This window comes from Danio rerio, chromosome 11 (genome assembly GCF_052040795.2).
Source record: "Danio rerio strain M-AB ecotype USA chromosome 11, GRCz13ab, whole genome shotgun sequence".
Taxonomy (NCBI): Eukaryota; Metazoa; Chordata; class Actinopteri; order Cypriniformes; family Danionidae; genus Danio; species Danio rerio.
Genome location: NC_141031.1, coordinates 17,431,882 through 17,456,616, shown reverse-complemented (window position 1 = coordinate 17,456,616; position 24,735 = coordinate 17,431,882). Strand labels below are relative to the sequence as shown.

At 35.0% G+C, this 24,735-nt stretch overlaps 1 long non-coding RNA gene across 1 annotated transcript; it reads left to right on the top strand.

Annotated features, from left to right (window-relative positions):
* Nucleotides 1-16,900: 16,900 nt before the first annotated feature.
* LOC147841719 (uncharacterized) lies at nt 16,901-21,754 on the top strand. The gene is made up of 3 exons (XR_015502503.1): nt 16,901-18,387; nt 19,133-20,247; nt 20,808-21,754. It is a non-coding gene; the product is annotated as an uncharacterized LOC147841719 (long non-coding RNA).
* Nucleotides 21,755-24,735: the final 2,981 nt, after the last annotated feature.

The window sequence follows — 24,735 nt, the reverse complement described above, 5'->3', positions numbered from 1 at the left end:
AAGAATGATGCATTTTATAGCTGGATCAGGTTTTATTACATTCTGAATTGGACGTTGAAAATGAGCTTATCTCAGCCAGCAGAGAGGTCAAATCACAGTAATACAAACTCAGTCAGAGACATAGATTTTCACTTGCAACTTGCTTTAACATGTTTAACAGTGCATGAAATGTTGTCTAAAACAAAAAAGAATGATGCATTTTATAGCTGGATCAGGTTTTATTATATTCTGAATTGGACGTTGAAAATGAGCTTATCTCAGCCAGCAGAGAGGTCAAATCACAGTAATGCAAACTCAGTCAGAGACATAGATTTTCACTTGCAACTTGCTTTAACATGTTTAACAGTGCATGAAATGTTGTCTAAAACAAAAAAGAATGATGCATTTTATGGCTGGATCTGGTTTTATTACATTCTGAATTGGACGTTGAAAATTAGCTTATCTCAGCCAGCAGAGAGGTCAAATCACAGTAATGCAAACTCAGTCAGAGACATAGATTTTCACTTGCAACTTGCTTTAACATGTTTAACAGTGCATGAAATGTTGTCTAAAACAAAAAAGAATGATGCATTTTATAGCTGGATCTGGTTTTATTACATTCTGAATTGGACGTTGAAAATGAGCTTATCTCAGCCAGCAGAGAGGTCAAATCACAGTAATACAAACTCAGTCAGAGACATAGATTTTCACTTGCAACTTGCTTTAACATGTTTAACAGTGCATGAAATGTTGTCTAAAACAAAAAAGAATGATGCATTTTATAGCTGGATCAGGTTTTATTATATTCTGAATTGGACGTTGAAAATGAGCTTATCTCAGCCAGCAGAGAGGTCAAATCACAGTAATGCAAACTCAGTCAGAGACATAGATTTTCACTTGCAACTTGCTTTAACATGTTTAACAGTGCATGAAATGTTGTCTAAAACAAAAAAGAATGATGCATTTTATGGCTGGATCTGGTTTTATTACATTCTGAATTGGACGTTGAAAATTAGCTTATCTCAGCCAGCAGAGAGGTCAAATCACAGTAATGCAAACTCAGTCAGAGACATAGATTTTCACTTGCAACTTGCTTTAACATGTTTAACAGTGCATGAAATGTTGTCTAAAACAAAAAAGAATGATGCATTTTATGGCTGGATCTGGTTTTATTACATTCTGAATTGGACGTTGAAAATTAGCTTATCTCAGCCAGCAGAGAGGTCAAATCACAGTAATGCAAACTCAGTCAGAGACATAGATTTTCACTTGCAACTTGCTTTAACATGTTTAACAGTGCATGAAATGTTGTCTAAAACAAAAAAGAATGATGCATTTTATAGCTGGATCTGGTTTTATTACATTCTGAATTGGACGTTGAAAATGAGCTTATCTCAGCCAGCAGAGAGGTCAAATCACAGTAATGCAAACTCAGTCAGAGACATAGATTTTCACTTGCAACTTGCTTTAACATGTTTAACAGTGCATGAAATGTTGTCTAAAACAAAAAAGAATGATGCATTTTATGGCTGGATCTGTTTTTATCACTTTCTGAATTGGACGTTGAAAATGAGCTTATCTCAGCCAGCAGAGAGGTCAAATCACAGTAATGCAAACTCAGTCAGAGACATAGATTTTCACTTGCAACTTGCTTTAACATGTTTAACAGTGCATGAAATGTTGTCTAAAACAAAAAAGAATGATGCATTTTATAGCTGGATCAGGTTTTATTACATTCTGAATTGGACGTTGAAAATGAGCTTATCTCAGCCAGCAGAGAGGTCAAATCACAGTAATACAAACTCAGTCAGAGACATAGATTTTCACTTGCAACTTGCTTTAACATGTTTAACAGTGCATGAAATGTTGTCTAAAACAAAAAAGAATGATGCATTTTATGGCTGGATCTGGTTTTATTACATTCTGAATTGGACGTTGAAAATGAGCTTATCTCAGCCAGCAGAGAGGTCAAATCACAGTAATGCAAACTCAGTCAGAGACATAGATTTTCACTTGCAACTTGCTTTAACATGTTTAACAGTGCATGAAATGTTGTCTAAAACAAAAAAGAATGATGCTTTTTATAGCTGGATCAGGTTTTATTACATTCTGAATTGGACGTTGAAAATTAGCTTATCTCAGCCAGCAGAGAGGTCAAATCACAGTAATGCAAACTCAGTCAGAGACATAGATTTTCACTTGCAACTTGCTTTAACATGTTTAACAGTGCATGAAATGTTGTCTAAAACAAAAAAGAATGATCCATTTTATGGCTGGATCTGTTTTTATCACTTTCTGAATTGGACGTTGAAAATGAGCTTATCTCAGCCAGCAGAGAGGTCAAATCACAGTAATGCAAACTCAGTCAGAGACATAGATTTTCACTTGCAACTTGCTTTAACATGTTTAACAGTGCATGAAATGTTGTCTAAAACAAAAAAGAATGATGCATTTTATAGCTGGATCAGGTTTTATTATATTCTGAATTGGACGTTGAAAATGAGCTTATCTCAGCCAGCAGAGAGGTCAAATCACAGTAATGCAAACTCAGTCAGAGACATAGATTTTCACTTGCAACTTGCTTTAACATGTTTAACAGTGCATGAAATGTTGTCTAAAACAAAAAAGAATGATGCATTTTATGGCTGGATCTGGTTTTATTACATTCTGAATTGGACGTTGAAAATTAGCTTATCTCAGCCAGCAGAGAGGTCAAATCACAGTAATGCAAACTCAGTCAGAGACATAGATTTTCACTTGCAACTTGCTTTAACATGTTTAACAGTGCATGAAATGTTGTCTAAAACAAAAAAGAATGATGCATTTTATAGCTGGATCTGGTTTTATTACATTCTGAATTGGACGTTGAAAATGAGCTTATCTCAGCCAGCAGAGAGGTCAAATCACAGTAATACAAACTCAGTCAGAGACATAGATTTTCACTTGCAACTTGCTTTAACATGTTTAACAGTGCATGAAATGTTGTCTAAAACAAAAAAGAATGATGCATTTTATAGCTGGATCAGGTTTTATTATATTCTGAATTGGACGTTGAAAATGAGCTTATCTCAGCCAGCAGAGAGGTCAAATCACAGTAATGCAAACTCAGTCAGAGACATAGATTTTCACTTGCAACTTGCTTTAACATGTTTAACAGTGCATGAAATGTTGTCTAAAACAAAAAAGAATGATGCATTTTATGGCTGGATCTGGTTTTATTACATTCTGAATTGGACGTTGAAAATTAGCTTATCTCAGCCAGCAGAGAGGTCAAATCACAGTAATGCAAACTCAGTCAGAGACATAGATTTTCACTTGCAACTTGCTTTAACATGTTTAACAGTGCATGAAATGTTGTCTAAAACAAAAAAGAATGATGCATTTTATGGCTGGATCTGGTTTTATTACATTCTGAATTGGACGTTGAAAATTAGCTTATCTCAGCCAGCAGAGAGGTCAAATCACAGTAATGCAAACTCAGTCAGAGACATAGATTTTCACTTGCAACTTGCTTTAACATGTTTAACAGTGCATGAAATGTTGTCTAAAACAAAAAAGAATGATGCATTTTATAGCTGGATCTGGTTTTATTACATTCTGAATTGGACGTTGAAAATGAGCTTATCTCAGCCAGCAGAGAGGTCAAATCACAGTAATGCAAACTCAGTCAGAGACATAGATTTTCACTTGCAACTTGCTTTAACATGTTTAACAGTGCATGAAATGTTGTCTAAAACAAAAAAGAATGATGCATTTTATGGCTGGATCTGTTTTTATCACTTTCTGAATTGGACGTTGAAAATGAGCTTATCTCAGCCAGCAGAGAGGTCAAATCACAGTAATGCAAACTCAGTCAGAGACATAGATTTTCACTTGCAACTTGCTTTAACATGTTTAACAGTGCATGAAATGTTGTCTAAAACAAAAAAGAATGATGCATTTTATAGCTGGATCAGGTTTTATTACATTCTGAATTGGACGTTGAAAATGAGCTTATCTCAGCCAGCAGAGAGGTCAAATCACAGTAATACAAACTCAGTCAGAGACATAGATTTTCACTTGCAACTTGCTTTAACATGTTTAACAGTGCATGAAATGTTGTCTAAAACAAAAAAGAATGATGCATTTTATGGCTGGATCTGGTTTTATTACATTCTGAATTGGACGTTGAAAATGAGCTTATCTCAGCCAGCAGAGAGGTCAAATCACAGTAATGCAAACTCAGTCAGAGACATAGATTTTCACTTGCAACTTGCTTTAACATGTTTAACAGTGCATGAAATGTTGTCTAAAACAAAAAAGAATGATGCTTTTTATAGCTGGATCAGGTTTTATTACATTCTGAATTGGACGTTGAAAATTAGCTTATCTCAGCCAGCAGAGAGGTCAAATCACAGTAATGCAAACTCAGTCAGAGACATAGATTTTCACTTGCAACTTGCTTTAACATGTTTAACAGTGCATGAAATGTTGTCTAAAACAAAAAAGAATGATCCATTTTATGGCTGGATCTGTTTTTATCACTTTCTGAATTGGACGTTGAAAATGAGCTTATCTCAGCCAGCAGAGAGGTCAAATCACAGTAATGCAAACTCAGTCAGAGACATAGATTTTCACTTGCAACTTGCTTTAACATGTTTAACAGTGCATGAAATGTTGTCTAAAACAAAAAAGAATGATGCATTTTATAGCTGGATCAGGTTTTATTATATTCTGAATTGGACGTTGAAAATGAGCTTATCTCAGCCAGCAGAGAGGTCAAATCACAGTAATGCAAACTCAGTCAAAGACATAGATTTTCACTTGCAACTTGCTTTAACATGTTTAACAGTGCATGAAATGTTGTCTAAAACAAAAAAGAATGATGCATTTTATGGCTGGATCTGGTTTTATTACATTCTGAATTGGACGTTGAAAATGAGCTTATCTCAGCCAGCAGAGAGGTCAAATCACAGTAATGCAAACTCAGTCAGAGACATAGATTTTCACTTGCAACTTGCTTTAACATGTTTAACAGTGCATGAAATGTTGTCTAAAACAAAAAAGAATGATGCATTTTATAGCTGGATCTGGTTTTATTACATTCTGAATTGGACGTTGAAAATAAGCTTATCTCAGCCAGCAGATAGGTCAAATCACAGTAATGCAAACTCAGTCAGAGACATAGATTTTCACTTGCAACTTGCTTTAACATGTTTAACAGTGCATGAAATGTTGTCTAAAACAAAAAAGAATGATGCATTTTATGGCTGGATCTGGTTTTATTACATTCTGAATTGGACGTTGAAAATGAGTTTATCTCAGCCAGCAGAGAGGTCAAATCACAGTAATGCAAACTCAGTCAGAGACATAGATTTTCACTTGCAACTTGCTTTAACATGTTTAACAGTGCATGAAATGTTGTCTAAAACAAAAAAGAATGATCCATTTTATGGCTGGATCTGTTTTTATCACTTTCTGAATTGGACGTTGAAAATGAGTTTATCTCAGCCAGCAGAGAGGTCAAATCACAGTAATGCAAACTCAGTCAGAGACATAGATTTTCACTTGCAACTTGCTTTAACATGTTTAACAGTGCATGAAATGTTGTCTAAAACAAAAAAGAATGATCCATTTTATGGCTGGATCTGTTTTTATCACTTTCTGAATTGGACGTTGAAAATGAGCTTATCTCAGCCAGCAGAGAGGTCAAATCACAGTAATGCAAACTCAGTCAGAGACATAGATTTTCACTTGCAACTTGCTTTAACATGTTTAACAGTGCATGAAATGTTGTCTAAAACAAAAAAGAATGATGCATTTTATAGCTGGATCAGGTTTTATTACATTCTGAATTGGACGTTGAAAATGAGCTTATCTCAGCCAGCAGAGAGGTCAAATTACAGTAATGCAAACTCAGTCAGAGACATAGATTTTCACTTGCAACTTGCTTTAACATGTTTAACAGTGCATGAAATGTTGTCTAAAACAAAAAAGAATGATGCATTTTATGGCTGGATCTGGTTTTATTACATTCTGAATTGGACGTTGAAAATGAGCTTATCTCAGCCAGCAGAGAGGTCAAATTACAGTAATGCAAACTCAGTCAGAGACATAGATTTTCACTTGCAACTTGCTTTAACATGTTTAACAGTGCATGAAATGTTGTCTAAAACAAAAAAAGAATGATCCATTTTATGGCTGGATCTGTTTTTATCACTTTCTGAATTGGACGTTGAAAATGAGCTTATCTCAGCCAGCAGAGAGGTCAAATCACAGTAATGCAAACTCAGTCAGAGACATAGATTTTCACTTGCAACTTGCTTTAACATGTTTAACAGTGCATGAAATGTTGTCTAAAACAAAAAAGAATGATGCATTTTATGGCTGGATCTGGTTTTATTACATTCTGAATTGGACGTTGAAAATTAGCTTATCTCAGCCAGCAGAGAGGTCAAATCACAGTAATGCAAACTCAGTCAGAGACATAGATTTTCACTTGCAACTTGCTTTAACATGTTTAACAGTGCATGAAATGTTGTCTAAAACAAAAAAGAATGATGCATTTTATAGCTGGATCTGGTTTTATTACATTCTGAATTGGACGTTGAAAATGAGCTTATCTCAGCCAGCAGAGAGGTCAAATCACAGTAATGCAAACTCAGTCAGAGACATAGATTTTCACTTGCAACTTGCTTTAACATGTTTAACAGTGCATGAAATGTTGTCTAAAACAAAAAAGAATGATGCATTTTATGGCTGGATCTGTTTTTATCACTTTCTGAATTGGACGTTGAAAATGAGCTTATCTCAGCCAGCAGAGAGGTCAAATCACAGTAATGCAAACTCAGTCAGAGACATAGATTTTCACTTGCAACTTGCTTTAACATGTTTAACAGTGCATGAAATGTTGTCTAAAACAAAAAAGAATGATGCATTTTATAGCTGGATCAGGTTTTATTACATTCTGAATTGGACGTTGAAAATGAGCTTATCTCAGCCAGCAGAGAGGTCAAATCACAGTAATACAAACTCAGTCAGAGACATAGATTTTCACTTGCAACTTGCTTTAACATGTTTAACAGTGCATGAAATGTTGTCTAAAACAAAAAAGAATGATGCATTTTATAGCTGGATCAGGTTTTATTATATTCTGAATTGGACGTTGAAAATGAGCTTATCTCAGCCAGCAGAGAGGTCAAATCACAGTAATGCAAACTCAGTCAGAGACATAGATTTTCACTTGCAACTTGCTTTAACATGTTTAACAGTGCATGAAATGTTGTCTAAAACAAAAAAGAATGATGCATTTTATGGCTGGATCTGGTTTTATTACATTCTGAATTGGACGTTGAAAATTAGCTTATCTCAGCCAGCAGAGAGGTCAAATCACAGTAATGCAAACTCAGTCAGAGACATAGATTTTCACTTGCAACTTGCTTTAACATGTTTAACAGTGCATGAAATGTTGTCTAAAACAAAAAAGAATGATGCATTTTATAGCTGGATCTGGTTTTATTACATTCTGAATTGGACGTTGAAAATGAGCTTATCTCAGCCAGCAGAGAGGTCAAATCACAGTAATACAAACTCAGTCAGAGACATAGATTTTCACTTGCAACTTGCTTTAACATGTTTAACAGTGCATGAAATGTTGTCTAAAACAAAAAAGAATGATGCATTTTATAGCTGGATCAGGTTTTATTATATTCTGAATTGGACGTTGAAAATGAGCTTATCTCAGCCAGCAGAGAGGTCAAATCACAGTAATGCAAACTCAGTCAGAGACATAGATTTTCACTTGCAACTTGCTTTAACATGTTTAACAGTGCATGAAATGTTGTCTAAAACAAAAAAGAATGATGCATTTTATGGCTGGATCTGGTTTTATTACATTCTGAATTGGACGTTGAAAATTAGCTTATCTCAGCCAGCAGAGAGGTCAAATCACAGTAATGCAAACTCAGTCAGAGACATAGATTTTCACTTGCAACTTGCTTTAACATGTTTAACAGTGCATGAAATGTTGTCTAAAACAAAAAAGAATGATGCATTTTATGGCTGGATCTGGTTTTATTACATTCTGAATTGGACGTTGAAAATTAGCTTATCTCAGCCAGCAGAGAGGTCAAATCACAGTAATGCAAACTCAGTCAGAGACATAGATTTTCACTTGCAACTTGCTTTAACATGTTTAACAGTGCATGAAATGTTGTCTAAAACAAAAAAGAATGATGCATTTTATAGCTGGATCTGGTTTTATTACATTCTGAATTGGACGTTGAAAATGAGCTTATCTCAGCCAGCAGAGAGGTCAAATCACAGTAATGCAAACTCAGTCAGAGACATAGATTTTCACTTGCAACTTGCTTTAACATGTTTAACAGTGCATGAAATGTTGTCTAAAACAAAAAAGAATGATGCATTTTATGGCTGGATCTGTTTTTATCACTTTCTGAATTGGACGTTGAAAATGAGCTTATCTCAGCCAGCAGAGAGGTCAAATCACAGTAATGCAAACTCAGTCAGAGACATAGATTTTCACTTGCAACTTGCTTTAACATGTTTAACAGTGCATGAAATGTTGTCTAAAACAAAAAAGAATGATGCATTTTATAGCTGGATCAGGTTTTATTACATTCTGAATTGGACGTTGAAAATGAGCTTATCTCAGCCAGCAGAGAGGTCAAATCACAGTAATACAAACTCAGTCAGAGACATAGATTTTCACTTGCAACTTGCTTTAACATGTTTAACAGTGCATGAAATGTTGTCTAAAACAAAAAAGAATGATGCATTTTATGGCTGGATCTGGTTTTATTACATTCTGAATTGGACGTTGAAAATGAGCTTATCTCAGCCAGCAGAGAGGTCAAATCACAGTAATGCAAACTCAGTCAGAGACATAGATTTTCACTTGCAACTTGCTTTAACATGTTTAACAGTGCATGAAATGTTGTCTAAAACAAAAAAGAATGATGCTTTTTATAGCTGGATCAGGTTTTATTACATTCTGAATTGGACGTTGAAAATTAGCTTATCTCAGCCAGCAGAGAGGTCAAATCACAGTAATGCAAACTCAGTCAGAGACATAGATTTTCACTTGCAACTTGCTTTAACATGTTTAACAGTGCATGAAATGTTGTCTAAAACAAAAAAGAATGATCCATTTTATGGCTGGATCTGTTTTTATCACTTTCTGAATTGGACGTTGAAAATGAGCTTATCTCAGCCAGCAGAGAGGTCAAATCACAGTAATGCAAACTCAGTCAGAGACATAGATTTTCACTTGCAACTTGCTTTAACATGTTTAACAGTGCATGAAATGTTGTCTAAAACAAAAAAGAATGATGCATTTTATAGCTGGATCAGGTTTTATTATATTCTGAATTGGACGTTGAAAATGAGCTTATCTCAGCCAGCAGAGAGGTCAAATCACAGTAATGCAAACTCAGTCAGAGACATAGATTTTCACTTGCAACTTGCTTTAACATGTTTAACAGTGCATGAAATGTTGTCTAAAACAAAAAAGAATGATGCATTTTATGGCTGGATCTGGTTTTATTACATTCTGAATTGGACGTTGAAAATTAGCTTATCTCAGCCAGCAGAGAGGTCAAATCACAGTAATGCAAACTCAGTCAGAGACATAGATTTTCACTTGCAACTTGCTTTAACATGTTTAACAGTGCATGAAATGTTGTCTAAAACAAAAAAGAATGATGCATTTTATAGCTGGATCTGGTTTTATTACATTCTGAATTGGACGTTGAAAATGAGCTTATCTCAGCCAGCAGAGAGGTCAAATCACAGTAATACAAACTCAGTCAGAGACATAGATTTTCACTTGCAACTTGCTTTAACATGTTTAACAGTGCATGAAATGTTGTCTAAAACAAAAAAGAATGATGCATTTTATAGCTGGATCAGGTTTTATTATATTCTGAATTGGACGTTGAAAATGAGCTTATCTCAGCCAGCAGAGAGGTCAAATCACAGTAATGCAAACTCAGTCAGAGACATAGATTTTCACTTGCAACTTGCTTTAACATGTTTAACAGTGCATGAAATGTTGTCTAAAACAAAAAAGAATGATGCATTTTATGGCTGGATCTGGTTTTATTACATTCTGAATTGGACGTTGAAAATTAGCTTATCTCAGCCAGCAGAGAGGTCAAATCACAGTAATGCAAACTCAGTCAGAGACATAGATTTTCACTTGCAACTTGCTTTAACATGTTTAACAGTGCATGAAATGTTGTCTAAAACAAAAAAGAATGATGCATTTTATGGCTGGATCTGGTTTTATTACATTCTGAATTGGACGTTGAAAATTAGCTTATCTCAGCCAGCAGAGAGGTCAAATCACAGTAATGCAAACTCAGTCAGAGACATAGATTTTCACTTGCAACTTGCTTTAACATGTTTAACAGTGCATGAAATGTTGTCTAAAACAAAAAAGAATGATGCATTTTATAGCTGGATCTGGTTTTATTACATTCTGAATTGGACGTTGAAAATGAGCTTATCTCAGCCAGCAGAGAGGTCAAATCACAGTAATGCAAACTCAGTCAGAGACATAGATTTTCACTTGCAACTTGCTTTAACATGTTTAACAGTGCATGAAATGTTGTCTAAAACAAAAAAGAATGATGCATTTTATGGCTGGATCTGTTTTTATCACTTTCTGAATTGGACGTTGAAAATGAGCTTATCTCAGCCAGCAGAGAGGTCAAATCACAGTAATGCAAACTCAGTCAGAGACATAGATTTTCACTTGCAACTTGCTTTAACATGTTTAACAGTGCATGAAATGTTGTCTAAAACAAAAAAGAATGATGCATTTTATAGCTGGATCAGGTTTTATTACATTCTGAATTGGACGTTGAAAATGAGCTTATCTCAGCCAGCAGAGAGGTCAAATCACAGTAATACAAACTCAGTCAGAGACATAGATTTTCACTTGCAACTTGCTTTAACATGTTTAACAGTGCATGAAATGTTGTCTAAAACAAAAAAGAATGATGCATTTTATGGCTGGATCTGGTTTTATTACATTCTGAATTGGACGTTGAAAATGAGCTTATCTCAGCCAGCAGAGAGGTCAAATCACAGTAATGCAAACTCAGTCAGAGACATAGATTTTCACTTGCAACTTGCTTTAACATGTTTAACAGTGCATGAAATGTTGTCTAAAACAAAAAAGAATGATGCTTTTTATAGCTGGATCAGGTTTTATTACATTCTGAATTGGACGTTGAAAATTAGCTTATCTCAGCCAGCAGAGAGGTCAAATCACAGTAATGCAAACTCAGTCAGAGACATAGATTTTCACTTGCAACTTGCTTTAACATGTTTAACAGTGCATGAAATGTTGTCTAAAACAAAAAAGAATGATCCATTTTATGGCTGGATCTGTTTTTATCACTTTCTGAATTGGACGTTGAAAATGAGCTTATCTCAGCCAGCAGAGAGGTCAAATCACAGTAATGCAAACTCAGTCAGAGACATAGATTTTCACTTGCAACTTGCTTTAACATGTTTAACAGTGCATGAAATGTTGTCTAAAACAAAAAAGAATGATGCATTTTATAGCTGGATCAGGTTTTATTATATTCTGAATTGGACGTTGAAAATGAGCTTATCTCAGCCAGCAGAGAGGTCAAATCACAGTAATGCAAACTCAGTCAAAGACATAGATTTTCACTTGCAACTTGCTTTAACATGTTTAACAGTGCATGAAATGTTGTCTAAAACAAAAAAGAATGATGCATTTTATGGCTGGATCTGGTTTTATTACATTCTGAATTGGACGTTGAAAATGAGCTTATCTCAGCCAGCAGAGAGGTCAAATCACAGTAATGCAAACTCAGTCAGAGACATAGATTTTCACTTGCAACTTGCTTTAACATGTTTAACAGTGCATGAAATGTTGTCTAAAACAAAAAAGAATGATGCATTTTATAGCTGGATCTGGTTTTATTACATTCTGAATTGGACGTTGAAAATAAGCTTATCTCAGCCAGCAGATAGGTCAAATCACAGTAATGCAAACTCAGTCAGAGACATAGATTTTCACTTGCAACTTGCTTTAACATGTTTAACAGTGCATGAAATGTTGTCTAAAACAAAAAAGAATGATGCATTTTATGGCTGGATCTGGTTTTATTACATTCTGAATTGGACGTTGAAAATGAGTTTATCTCAGCCAGCAGAGAGGTCAAATCACAGTAATGCAAACTCAGTCAGAGACATAGATTTTCACTTGCAACTTGCTTTAACATGTTTAACAGTGCATGAAATGTTGTCTAAAACAAAAAAGAATGATCCATTTTATGGCTGGATCTGTTTTTATCACTTTCTGAATTGGACGTTGAAAATGAGCTTATCTCAGCCAGCAGAGAGGTCAAATCACAGTAATGCAAACTCAGTCAGAGACATAGATTTTCACTTGCAACTTGCTTTAACATGTTTAACAGTGCATGAAATGTTGTCTAAAACAAAAAAGAATGATGCATTTTATAGCTGGATCTGGTTTTATTACATTCTGAATTGGACGTTGAAAATGAGCTTATCTCAGCCAGCAGAGAGGTCAAATCACAGTAATGCAAACTCAGTCAGAGACATAGATTTTCACTTGCAACTTGCTTTAACATGTTTAACAGTGCATGAAATGTTGTCTAAAACAAAAAAGAATGATGCATTTTATGGCTGGATCTGGTTTTATTACATTCTGAATTGGACGTTGAAAATGAGCTTATCTCAGCCAGCAGAGAGGTCAAATCACAGTAATGCAAACTCAGTCAGAGACATAGATTTTCACTTGCAACTTGCTTTAACATGTTTAACAGTGCATGAAATGTTGTCTAAAACAAAAAAGAATGATGCATTTTATAGCTGGATCTGGTTTTATTACATTCTGAATTGGACGTTGAAAATGAGCTTATCTCAGCCAGCAGAGAGGTCAAATCACAGTAATGCAAACTCAGTCAGAGACATAGATTTTCACTTGCAACTTGCTTTAACATGTTTAACAGTGCATGAAATGTTGTCTAAAACAAAAAAGAATGATGCATTTTAAGCTGGATCAGGTTTTATTACATTCTGAATTGGACGTTGAAAATGAGCTTATCTCAGCCAGCAGAGAGGTCAAATCACAGTAATGCAAACTCAGTCAGAGACATAGATTTTCACTTGCAACTTGCTTTAACATGTTTACCAGTGCATGAAATGTTGTCTAAAACAAAAAAGAATGATGCATTTTATGGCTGGATCTGGTTTTATTACATTCTGAATTGGACGTTGAAAATGAGCTTATCTCAGCCAGCAGAGAGGTCAAATAACAGTAATACAAACTCAGTCAGAGACATAGATTTTCACTTGCAACTTGCTTTAACATGTTTAACAGTGCATGAAATGTTGTCTAAAACAAAAAAGAATGATGCATTTTATAGCTGGATCAGGTTTTATTATATTGTGAATTGGACGTTGAAAATGAGCTTATCTCAGCCAGCAGAGAGGTCAAATCACAGTAATGCAAACTCAGTCAGAGACATAGATTTTCACTTGCAACTTGCTTTAACATGTTTAACAGTGCATGAAATGTTGTCTAAAACAAAAAAGAATGATGCATTTTATAGCTGGATCAGGTTTTATTATATTCTGAATTGGACGTTGAAAATGAGCTTATCTCAGCCAGCAGAGAGGTCAAATCCCAGTAATGCAAACTCAGTCAGAGACATAGATTTTCACTTGCAACTTGCTTTAACATGTTTAACAGTGCATGAAATGTTGTCTAAAACAAAAAAACATGATGCATTTTATGGCTGGATCTGTTTTTATCACTTTCTGAATTGGACGTTGAAAATGAGCTTATCTCAGCCAGCAGATAGGTCAAATCACAGTAATGCAAACTCAATCAGAGACATAGATTTTCACTTGCAACTTGCTTTAACATGTTTAACAGTGCATGAAATGTTGTCTAAAACAAAAAAGAATGATGCATTTTATGGCTGGATCTGTTTTTATCACTTTCTGAATTGGACGTTGAAAATGAGCTTATCTCAGCCAGCAGAGAGGTCAAATCCCAGTAATGCAAACTCAGTCAGAGACATAGATTTTCACTTGCAACTTGCTTTAACATGTTTAACAGTGCATGAAATGTTGTCTAAAACAAAAAAGAATGATGCATTTTATGGCTGGATCTGTTTTTATCACTTTCTGAATTGGACGTTGAAAATGAGCTTATCTCAGCCAGCAGAGAGGTCAAATCACAGTAATGCAAACTCAGTCAGAGACATAGATTTTCACTTGCAACTTGCTTTAACATGTTTAACAGTGCATGAAATGTTGTCTAAAACAAAAAAGAATGATGCATTTTATGGCTGGATCTGGTTTTATTACATTCTGAATTGGACGTTGAAAATGAGTTTATCTCAGCCAGCAGAGAGGTCAAATCACAGTAATGCAAACTCAGTCAGAGACATAGATTTTCACTTGCAACTTGCTTTAACATGTTTAACAGTGCATGAAATGTTGTCTAAAACAAAAAAGAATGATCCATTTTATGGCTGGATCTGTTTTTATCACTTTCTGAATTGGACGTTGAAAATGAGCTCATCTCAGCCAGCAGAGAGGTCAAATCACAGTAATGCAAACTCAGTCAGAGACATAGATTTTCACTTGCAACTTGCTTTAACATGTTTAACAGTGCATGAAATGTTGTCTAAAACAAAAAAGAATGATGCATTTTATAGCTGGATCAGGTTTTATTACATTCTGAATTGGACGTTGAAAATGAGCTTATCTCAGCCAGCAGAGAGGTCAAATCACAGTAATGCAAACTCAGTCAGAGACATAGATTTTCACTTGCAACTTGCTTTAACATGTTTAACAGTGCATGAAATGTTGTCTAAAACAAAAAAGAATGATGCATTTTATGGCTGGATCTGGTTTTATTACATTCTGAATTGGACGTTGAAAATGAGCTTATCTCAGCCAGCAGAGAGGTCAAATTACAGTAATGCAAACTCAGTCAGAGACATAGATTTTCACTTGCAACTTGCTTTAACATGTTTAACAGTGCATGAAATGTTGTCTAAAACAAAAAAAGAATGATCCATTTTATGTCTGGATCTGTTTTTATCACTTTCTGAATTGGACGTTGAAAATGAGCTTATCTCAGCCAGCAGAGAGGTCAAATCACAGTAATGCAAACTCAGTCAGAGACATAGATTTTCACTTGCAACTTGCTTTAACATGTTTAACAGTGCATGAAATGTTGTCTAAAACAAAAAAGAATGATGCATTTTATGGCTGGATCTGTTTTTATCACTTTCTGAATTGGACGTTGAAAATGAGCTTATCTCAGCCAGCAGAGAGGTCAAATCACAGTAATGCAAACTCAGTCAGAGACATAGATTTTCACTTGCAACTTGCTTTAACATGTTTAACAGTGCATGAAATGTTGTCTAAAACAAAAAAGAATGATGCATTTTATGGCTGGATCTGTTTTTATCACTTTCTGAATTGGACGTTTAAAATGAGCTTATCTCAGCCAGCAGAGAGGTCAAATCACAGTAATGCAAACTCAGTCAGAGACATAGATTTTCACTTGCAACTTGCTTTAACATGTTTAACAGTGCATGAAATGTTGTCTAAAACAAAAAAACATGATGCATTTTATGGCTGGATCTGTTTTTATCACTTTCTGAATTGGACGTTGAAAATGAGCTTATCTCAGCCAGCAGATAGGTCAAATCACAGTAATGCAAACTCAATCAGAGACATAGATTTTCACTTGCAACTTGCTTTAACATGTTTAACAGTGCATGAAATGTTGTCTAAAACAAAAAAGAATGATGCATTTTATGGCTGGATCTGTTTTTATCACTTTCTGAATTGGACGTTGAAAATGAGCTTATCTCAGCCAGCAGAGAGGTCAAATCCCAGTAATGCAAACTCAGTCAGAGACATAGATTTTCACTTGCAACTTGCTTTAACATGTTTAACAGTGCATGAAATGTTGTCTAAAACAAAAAAGAATGATGCATTTTATGGCTGGATCTGTTTTTATCACTTTCTGAATTGGACGTTGAAAATGAGCTTATCTCAGCCAGCAGAGAGGTCAAATCACAGTAATGCAAACTCAGTCAGAGACATAGATTTTCACTTGCAACTTGCTTTAACATGTTTAACAGTGCATGAAATGTTGTCTAAAACAAAAAAGAATGATGCATTTTAAGCTGGATCAGGTTTTATTACATTCTGAATTGGACGTTGAAAATGAGCTTATCTCAGCCAGCAGAGAGGTCAAATCACAGTAATGCAAACTCAGTCAGAGACATAGATTTTCACTTGCAACTTGCTTTAACATGTTTAACAGTGCATGAAATGTTGTCTAAAACAAAAAAGAATGATGCATTTTATGGCTGGATCTGGTTTTATTACATTCTGAATTGGACGTTGAAAATGAGCTTATCTCAGCCAGCAGAGAGGTCAAATGACAGTAATACAAACTCAGTCAGAGACATAGATTTTCACTTGCAACTTGCTTTAACATGTTTAACAGTGCATGAAATGTTGTCTAAAACAAAAAAGAATGATGCATTTTATAGCTGGATCAGGTTTTATTATATTCTGAATTGGACGTTGAAAATGAGCTTATCTCAGCCAGCAGAGAGGTCAAATCACAGTAATGCAAACTCAGTCAGAGACATAGATTTTCACTTGCAACTTGCTTTAACATGTTTAACAGTGCATGAAATGTTGTCTAAAACAAAAAAGAATGATGCATTTTATGGCTGGATCTGGTTTTATTACATTCTGAATTGGACGTTGAAAATTAGCTTATCTCAGCCAGCAGAGAGGTCAAATCACAGTAATGCAAACTCAGTCAGAGACATAGATTTTCACTTGCAACTTGCTTTAACATGTTTAACAGTGCATGAAATGTTGTCTAAAACAAAAAAGAATGATGCATTTTATAGCTGGATCTGGTTTTATTACATTCTGAATTGGACGTTGAAAATGAGCTTATCTCAGCCAGCAGAGAGGTCAAATCACAGTAATGCAAACTCAGTCAGAGACATAGATTTTCACTTGCAACTTGCTTTAACATGTTTAACAGTGCATGAAATGTTGTCTAAAACAAAAAAGAATGATGCATTTTATGGCTGGATCTGTTTTTATCACTTTCTGAATTGGACGTTGAAAATGAGCTTATCTCAGCCAGCAGAGAGGTCAAATCACAGTAATGCAAACTCAGTCAGAGACATAGATTTTCACTTGCAACTTGCTTTAACATGTTTAACAGTGCATGAAATGTTGTCTAAAACAAAAAAGAATGATGCATTTTATGGCTGGATCTGGTTTTATTACATTCTGAATTGGACGTTGAAAATGAGTTTATCTCAGCCAGCAGAGAGGTCAAATCACAGTAATGCAAACTCAGTCAGAGACATAGATTTTCACTTGCAACTTGCTTTAACATGTTTAACAGTGCATGAAATGTTGTCTAAAACAAAAAAGAATGATCCATTTTATGGCTGGATCTGTTTTTATCACTTTCTGAATTGGACGTTGAAAATGAGCTTATCTCAGCCAGCAGAGAGGTCAAATCACAGTAATGCAAACTCAGTCAGAGACATAGATTTTCACTTGCAACTTGCTTTAACATGTTTAACAGTGCATGAAATGTTGTCTAAAACAAAAAAGAATGATGCATTTTATGGCTGGATCTGGTTTTATTACATTCTGAATTGGACGTTGAAAATTAGCTTATCTCAGCCAGCAGAGAGGTCAAATCACAGTAATGCAAACTCAGTCAGAGACATAGATTTTCACTTGCAACTTGCTTTAACATGTTTAACAGTGCATGAAATGTTGTCTAAAACAAAAAAGAATGATGCATTTTATAGCTGGATCTGGTTTTATTACATTCTGAATTGGACGTTGAAAATGAGCTTATCTCAGCCAGCAGAGAGGTCAAATCACAGTAATGCAAACTCAGTCAGAGACATAGATTTTCACTTGCAACTTGCTTTAACATGTTTAACAGTGCATGAAATGTTGTCTAAAACAAAAAAGAATGATGCATTTTATGGCTGGATCTGGTTTTATTACATTCTGAATTGGACGTTGAAAATGAGTTTATCTCAGCCAGCAGAGAGGTCAAATCACAGTAATGCAAACTCAGTCAGAGACATAGATTTTCACTTGCAACTTGCTTTAACATGTTTAACAGTGCATGAAATGTTGTCTAAAACAAAAAAGAATGATCCATTTTATGGCTGGATCTGTTTTTATCACTTTCTGAATTGGACGTTGAAAATGAGCTTATCTCAGCCAGCAGAGAGGTCAAATCACAGTAATGCAAACTCAGTCAGAGACATAGATTTTCACTTGCAACTTGCTTTAACATGTTTAACAGTGCATGAAATGTTGTCTAAAACAAAAAAGAATGATGCATTTTATAGCTGGATCAGGTTTTATTACATTCTGAATTGGACGTTGAAAATGAGCTTATCTCAGCCAGCAGAGAGGTCAAATCAAAGTAATGCAAACTCAGTCAGAGACATAGATTTTCACTTGCAACTTGCTTTAACATGTTTAACAGTGCATGAAATGTTGTCTAAAACAAAAAAGAATGATGCATTTTATGGCTGGATCTGGTTTTATTACATTCTGAATTGGACGTTGAAAATGAGCTTATCTCAGCCAGCAGAGAGGTCAAATCACAGTAATGCAAACTCAGTCAGAGACATAGATTTTCACTTGCAACTTGCTTTAACATGTTTAACAGTGCATGAAATGTTGTCTAAAACAAAAAAGAATGATGCATTTTATGGCTGGATCTGTTTTTATCACTTTCTGAATTGGACGTTGAAAATGAGCTTATCTCAGCCAGCAGAGAGGTCAAATCACAGTAATGCAAACTCAGTCAGAGACATAGATTTTCACTTGCAACTTGCTTTAACATGTTTAACAGTGCATGAAATGTTGTCTAAAACAAAAAAGAATGATCCATTTTATGGCTGGATCTGTTTTTATCACTTTCTGAATTGGACGTTGAAAATGAGCTTATCTCAGCCAGCAGAGAGGTCAAATCACAGTAATGCAAACTCAGTCAGAGACATAGATTTTCACTTGCAACTTGCTTTAACATGTTTAACAGTGCATGAAATGTTGTCTAAAACAAAAAAGAATGATGCATTTTATGGCTGGATCTGGTTTTATTACATTCTGAATTGGACGTTGAAAATGAGCTTATCTCAGCCAGCAGAGAGGTCAAATTACAGTAATGCAAACTCAGTCAGAGACATAGATTTTCACTTGCAACTTGCTTTAACATGTTTAACAGTGCATGAAATGTTGTCTAAAACAAAAAAAGAATGATCCATTTTATGGCTGGATCTGTTTTTATCACTTTCTGAATTGGACGTTGAAAATGAGCTTATCTCAGCCAGCAGAGAGGTCAAATCACAGTAATGCAAACTCAGTCAGAGACATAGATTTTCACTTGCAACTTGCTTTAACATGTTTAACAGTGCATGAAATGTTGTCTAAAACAAAAAAGAATGATGCATTTTATGGCTGGATCTGTTTTTATCACTTTCTGAATTGGACGTTGAAAATGAGCTTATCTCAGCCAGCAGAGAGGTCAAATCACAGTAATGCAAACTCAGTCAGAGACATAGATTTTCACTTGCAACTTGCTTTAACATGTTTAACAGTGCATGAAATGTTGTCTAAAACAAAAAAGAATGATGCATTTTATGGCTGGATCTGTTTTTATCACTTTCTGAATTGGACGTTGAAAATGAGCTTATCTCAGCCAGCAGATAGGTCAAATCACAGTAATGCAAACTCAATCAGAGACATAGATTTTCACTTGCAACTTGCTTTAACATGTTTAACAGTGCATGAAATGTTGTCTAAAACAAAAAAGAATGATGCATTTTATGGCTGGATCTGGTTTTATTACATTCTGAATTGGACGTTGAAAATGAGCTTATCTCAGCCAGCAGAGAGGTCAAATCACAGTAATGCAAACTCAGTCAGAGACATAGATTTTCACTTGCAACTTGCTTTAACATGTTTAACAGTGCATGAAATGTTGTCTAAAACAAAAAAGAATGATGCATTTTAAGCTGGATCAGGTTTTATTACATTCTGAATTGGACGTTGAAAATGAGCTTATCTCAGCCAGCAGAGAGGTCAAATCACAGTAATGCAAACTCAGTCAGAGACATAGATTTTCACTTGCAACTTGCTTTAACATGTTTAACAGTGCATGAAATGTTGTCTAAAACAAAAAAGAATGATGCATTTTATGGCTGGATCTGGTTTTATTACATTCTGAATTGGACGTTGAAAATGAGCTTATCTCAGCCAGCAGAGAGGTCAAATCACAGTAATACAAACTCAGTCAGAGACATAGATTTTCACTTGCAACTTGCTTTAACATGTTTAACAGTGCATGAAATGTTGTCTAAAACAAAAAAGAATGATGCATTTTATAGCTGGATCAGGTTTTATTATATTCTGAATTGGACGTTGAAAATGAGCTTATCTCAGCCAGCAGAGAGGTCAAATCACAGTAATGCAAACTCAGTCAGAGACATAGATTTTCACTTGCAACTTGCTTTAACATGTTTAACAGTGCATGAAATGTTGTCTAAAACAAAAAAAGAATGATGCATTTTATAGCTGGATCTGGTTTTATTACATTCTGAATTGGACGTTGAAAATGAGCTTATCTCAGCCAGCAGAGAGGTCAAATCACAGTAATGCAAACTCAGTCAGAGACATAGATTTTCACTTGCAACTTGCTTTAACATGTTTAACAGTGCATGAAATGTTGTCTAAAACAAAAAAGAATGATGCATTTTATGGCTGGATCTGTTTTTATCACTTTCTGAATTGGACGTTGAAAATGAGCTTATCTCAGCCAGCAGAGAGGTCAAATCCCAGTAATGCAAACTCAGTCAGAGACATAGATTTTCACTTGCAACTTGCTTTAACATGTTTAACAGTGCATGAAATGTTGTCTAAAACAAAAAAGAATGATGCATTTTATGGCTGGATCTGTTTTTATCACTTTCTGAATTGGACGTTGAAAATGAGCTTATCTCAGCCAGCAGAGAGGTCAAATCACAGTAATGCAAACTCAGTCAGAGACATAGATTTTCACTTGCAACTTGCTTTAACATGTTTAACAGTGCATGAAATGTTGTCTAAAACAAAAAAGAATGATGCATTTTATAGCTGGATCAGGTTTTATTATATTCTGAATTGGACGTTGAAAATGAGCTTATCTCAGCCAGCAGAGATATCAAATCACAGTAATGCAAACTCAGTCAGAGACATAGATTTTCACTTGCAACTTGCTTTAACATGTTTAACAGTGCATGAAATGTTGTCTAAAACAAAAAAGAATGATGCATTTTATGGCTGGATCTGGTTTTATTACATTCTGAATTGGACGTTGAAAATGAGCTTATCTCAGCCAGCAGAGAGGTCAAATCACAGTAATGCAAACTCAGTCAGAGACATAGATTTTCACTTGCAACTTGCTTTAACATGTTTAACAGTGCATGAAATGTTGTCTAAAACAAAAAAGAATGATGCATTTTATAGCTGGATCTGGTTTTATTACATTCTGAATTGGACGTTGAAAATGAGCTTATCTCAGCCAGCAGAGAGGTCAAATCACAGTAATGCAAACTCAGTCAGAGACATAGATTTTCACTTGCAACTTGCTTTAACATGTTTAACAGTGCATGAAATGTTGTCTAAAACAAAAAAGAATGATGCATTTTATGGCTGGATCTGTTTTTATCACTTTCTGAATTGGACGTTGAAAATGAGCTTATCTCAGCCAGCAGAGAGGTCAAATCACAGTAATGCAAACTCAGTCAGAGACATAGATTTTCACTTGCAACTTGCTTTAACATGTTTAACAGTGCATGAAATGTTGTCTAAAACAAAAAAGAATGATGCATTTTATAGCTGGATCAGGTTTTATTACATTCTGAATTGGACGTTGAAAATGAGCTTATCTCAGCCAGCAGAGAGGTCAAATCACAGTAATACAAACTCAGTCAGAGACATAGATTTTCACTTGCAACTTGCTTTAACATGTTTAACAGTGCATGAAATGTTGTCTAAAACAAAAAAGAATGATGCATTTTATAGCTGGATCAGGTTTTATTATATTCTGAATTGGACGTTGAAAATGAGCTTATCTCAGCCAGCAGAGAGGTCAAATCACAGTAATGCAAACTCAGTCAGAGACATAGATTTTCACTTGCAACTTGCTTTAACATGTTTAACAGTGCATGAAATGTTGTCTGAAACAAAAAAGAATGATGCATTTTATGGCTGGATCTGGTTTTATTACATTCTGAATTGGACGTTGAAAATTAGCTTATCTCAGCCAGCAGAGAGGTCAAATCACAGTAATGCAAACTCAGTCAGAGACATAGATTTTCACTTGCAACTTGCTTTAACATGTTTAACAGTGCATGAAATGTTGTCTAAAACAAAAAAGAATGATGCATTTTATAGCTGGATCTGGTTTTATTACATTCTGAATTGGACGTTGAAAATGAGCTTATCTCAGCCAGCAGAGAGGTCAAATCACAGTAATGCAAACTCAGTCAGAGACATAGATTTTCACTTGCAACTTGCTTTAACATGTTTAACAGTGCATGAAATGTTGTCTAAAACAAAAAAGAATGATGCATTTTATGGCTGGATCTGTTTTTATCACTTTCTGAATTGGACGTTGAAAATGAGCTTATCTCAGCCAGCAGAGAGGTCAAATCACAGTAATGCAAACTCAGTCAGAGACATAGATTTTCACTTGCAACTTGCTTTAACATGTTTAACAGTGCATGAAATGTTGTCTAAAACAAAAAAGAATGATGCATTTTATGGCTGGATCTGGTTTTATTACATTCTGAATTGGACGTTGAAAATGAGTTTATCTCAGCCAGCAGAGAGGTCAAATCACAGTAATGCAAACTCAGTCAGAGACATAGATTTTCACTTGCAACTTGCTTTAACATGTTTAACAGTGCATGAAATGTTGTCTAAAACAAAAAAGAATGATCCATTTTATGGCTGGATCTGTTTTTATCACTTTCTGAATTGGACGTTGAAAATGAGCTTATCTCAGCCAGCAGAGAGGTCAAATCACAGTAATGCAAACTCAGTCAGAGACATAGATTTTCACTTGCAACTTGCTTTAACATGTTTAACAGTGCATGAAATGTTGTCTAAAACAAAAAAGAATGATGCATTTTATGGCTGGATCTGGTTTTATTACATTCTGAATTGGACGTTGAAAATTAGCTTATCTCAGCCAGCAGAGAGGTCAAATCACAGTAATGCAAACTCAGTCAGAGACATAGATTTTCACTTGCAACTTGCTTTAACATGTTTAACAGTGCATGAAATGTTGTCTAAAACAAAAAAGAATGATGCATTTTATAGCTGGATCTGGTTTTATTACATTCTGAATTGGACGTTGAAAATGAGCTTATCTCAGCCAGCAGAGAGGTCAAATCACAGTAATGCAAACTCAGTCAGAGACATAGATTTTCACTTGCAACTTGCTTTAACATGTTTAACAGTGCATGAAATGTTGTCTAAAACAAAAAAGAATGATGCATTTTATAGCTGGATCAGGTTTTATTACATTCTGAATTGGACGTTGAAAATGAGCTTATCTCAGCCAGCAGAGAGGTCAAATCAAAGTAATGCAAACTCAGTCAGAGACATAGATTTTCACTTGCAACTTGCTTTAACATGTTTAACAGTGCATGAAATGTTGTCTAAAACAAAAAAGAATGATGCATTTTATGGCTGGATCTGGTTTTATTACATTCTGAATTGGACGTTGAAAATGAGCTTATCTCAGCCAGCAGAGAGGTCAAATCACAGTAATGCAAACTCAGTCAGAGACATAGATTTTCACTTGCAACTTGCTTTAACATGTTTAACAGTGCATGAAATGTTGTCTAAAACAAAAAAGAATGATGCATTTTATGGCTGGATCTGTTTTTATCACTTTCTGAATTGGACGTTGAAAATGAGCTTATCTCAGCCAGCAGAGAGGTCAAATCACAGTAATGCAAACTCAGTCAGAGACATAGATTTTCACTTGCAACTTGCTTTAACATGTTTAACAGTGCATGAAATGTTGTCTAAAACAAAAAAGAATGATGCATTTTATAGCTGGATCAGGTTTTATTACATTCTGAATTGGACGTTGAAAATGAGCTTATCTCAGCCAGCAGAGAGGTCAAATCACAGTAATACAAACTCAGTCAGAGACATAGATTTTCACTTGCAACTTGCTTTAACATGTTTAACAGTGCATGAAATGTTGTCTAAAACAAAAAAGAATGATGCATTTTATAGCTGGATCAGGTTTTATTATATTCTGAATTGGACGTTGAAAATGAGCTTATCTCAGCCAGCAGAGAGGTCAAATCACAGTAATGCAAACTCAGTCAGAGACATAGATTTTCACTTGCAACTTGCTTTAACATGTTTAACAGTGCATGAAATGTTGTCTAAAACAAAAAAGAATGATGCATTTTATGGCTGGATCTGGTTTTATTACATTCTGAATTGGACGTTGAAAATTAGCTTATCTCAGCCAGCAGAGAGGTCAAATCACAGTAATGCAAACTCAGTCAGAGACATAGATTTTCACTTGCAACTTGCTTTAACATGTTTAACAGTGCATGAAATGTTGTCTAAAAC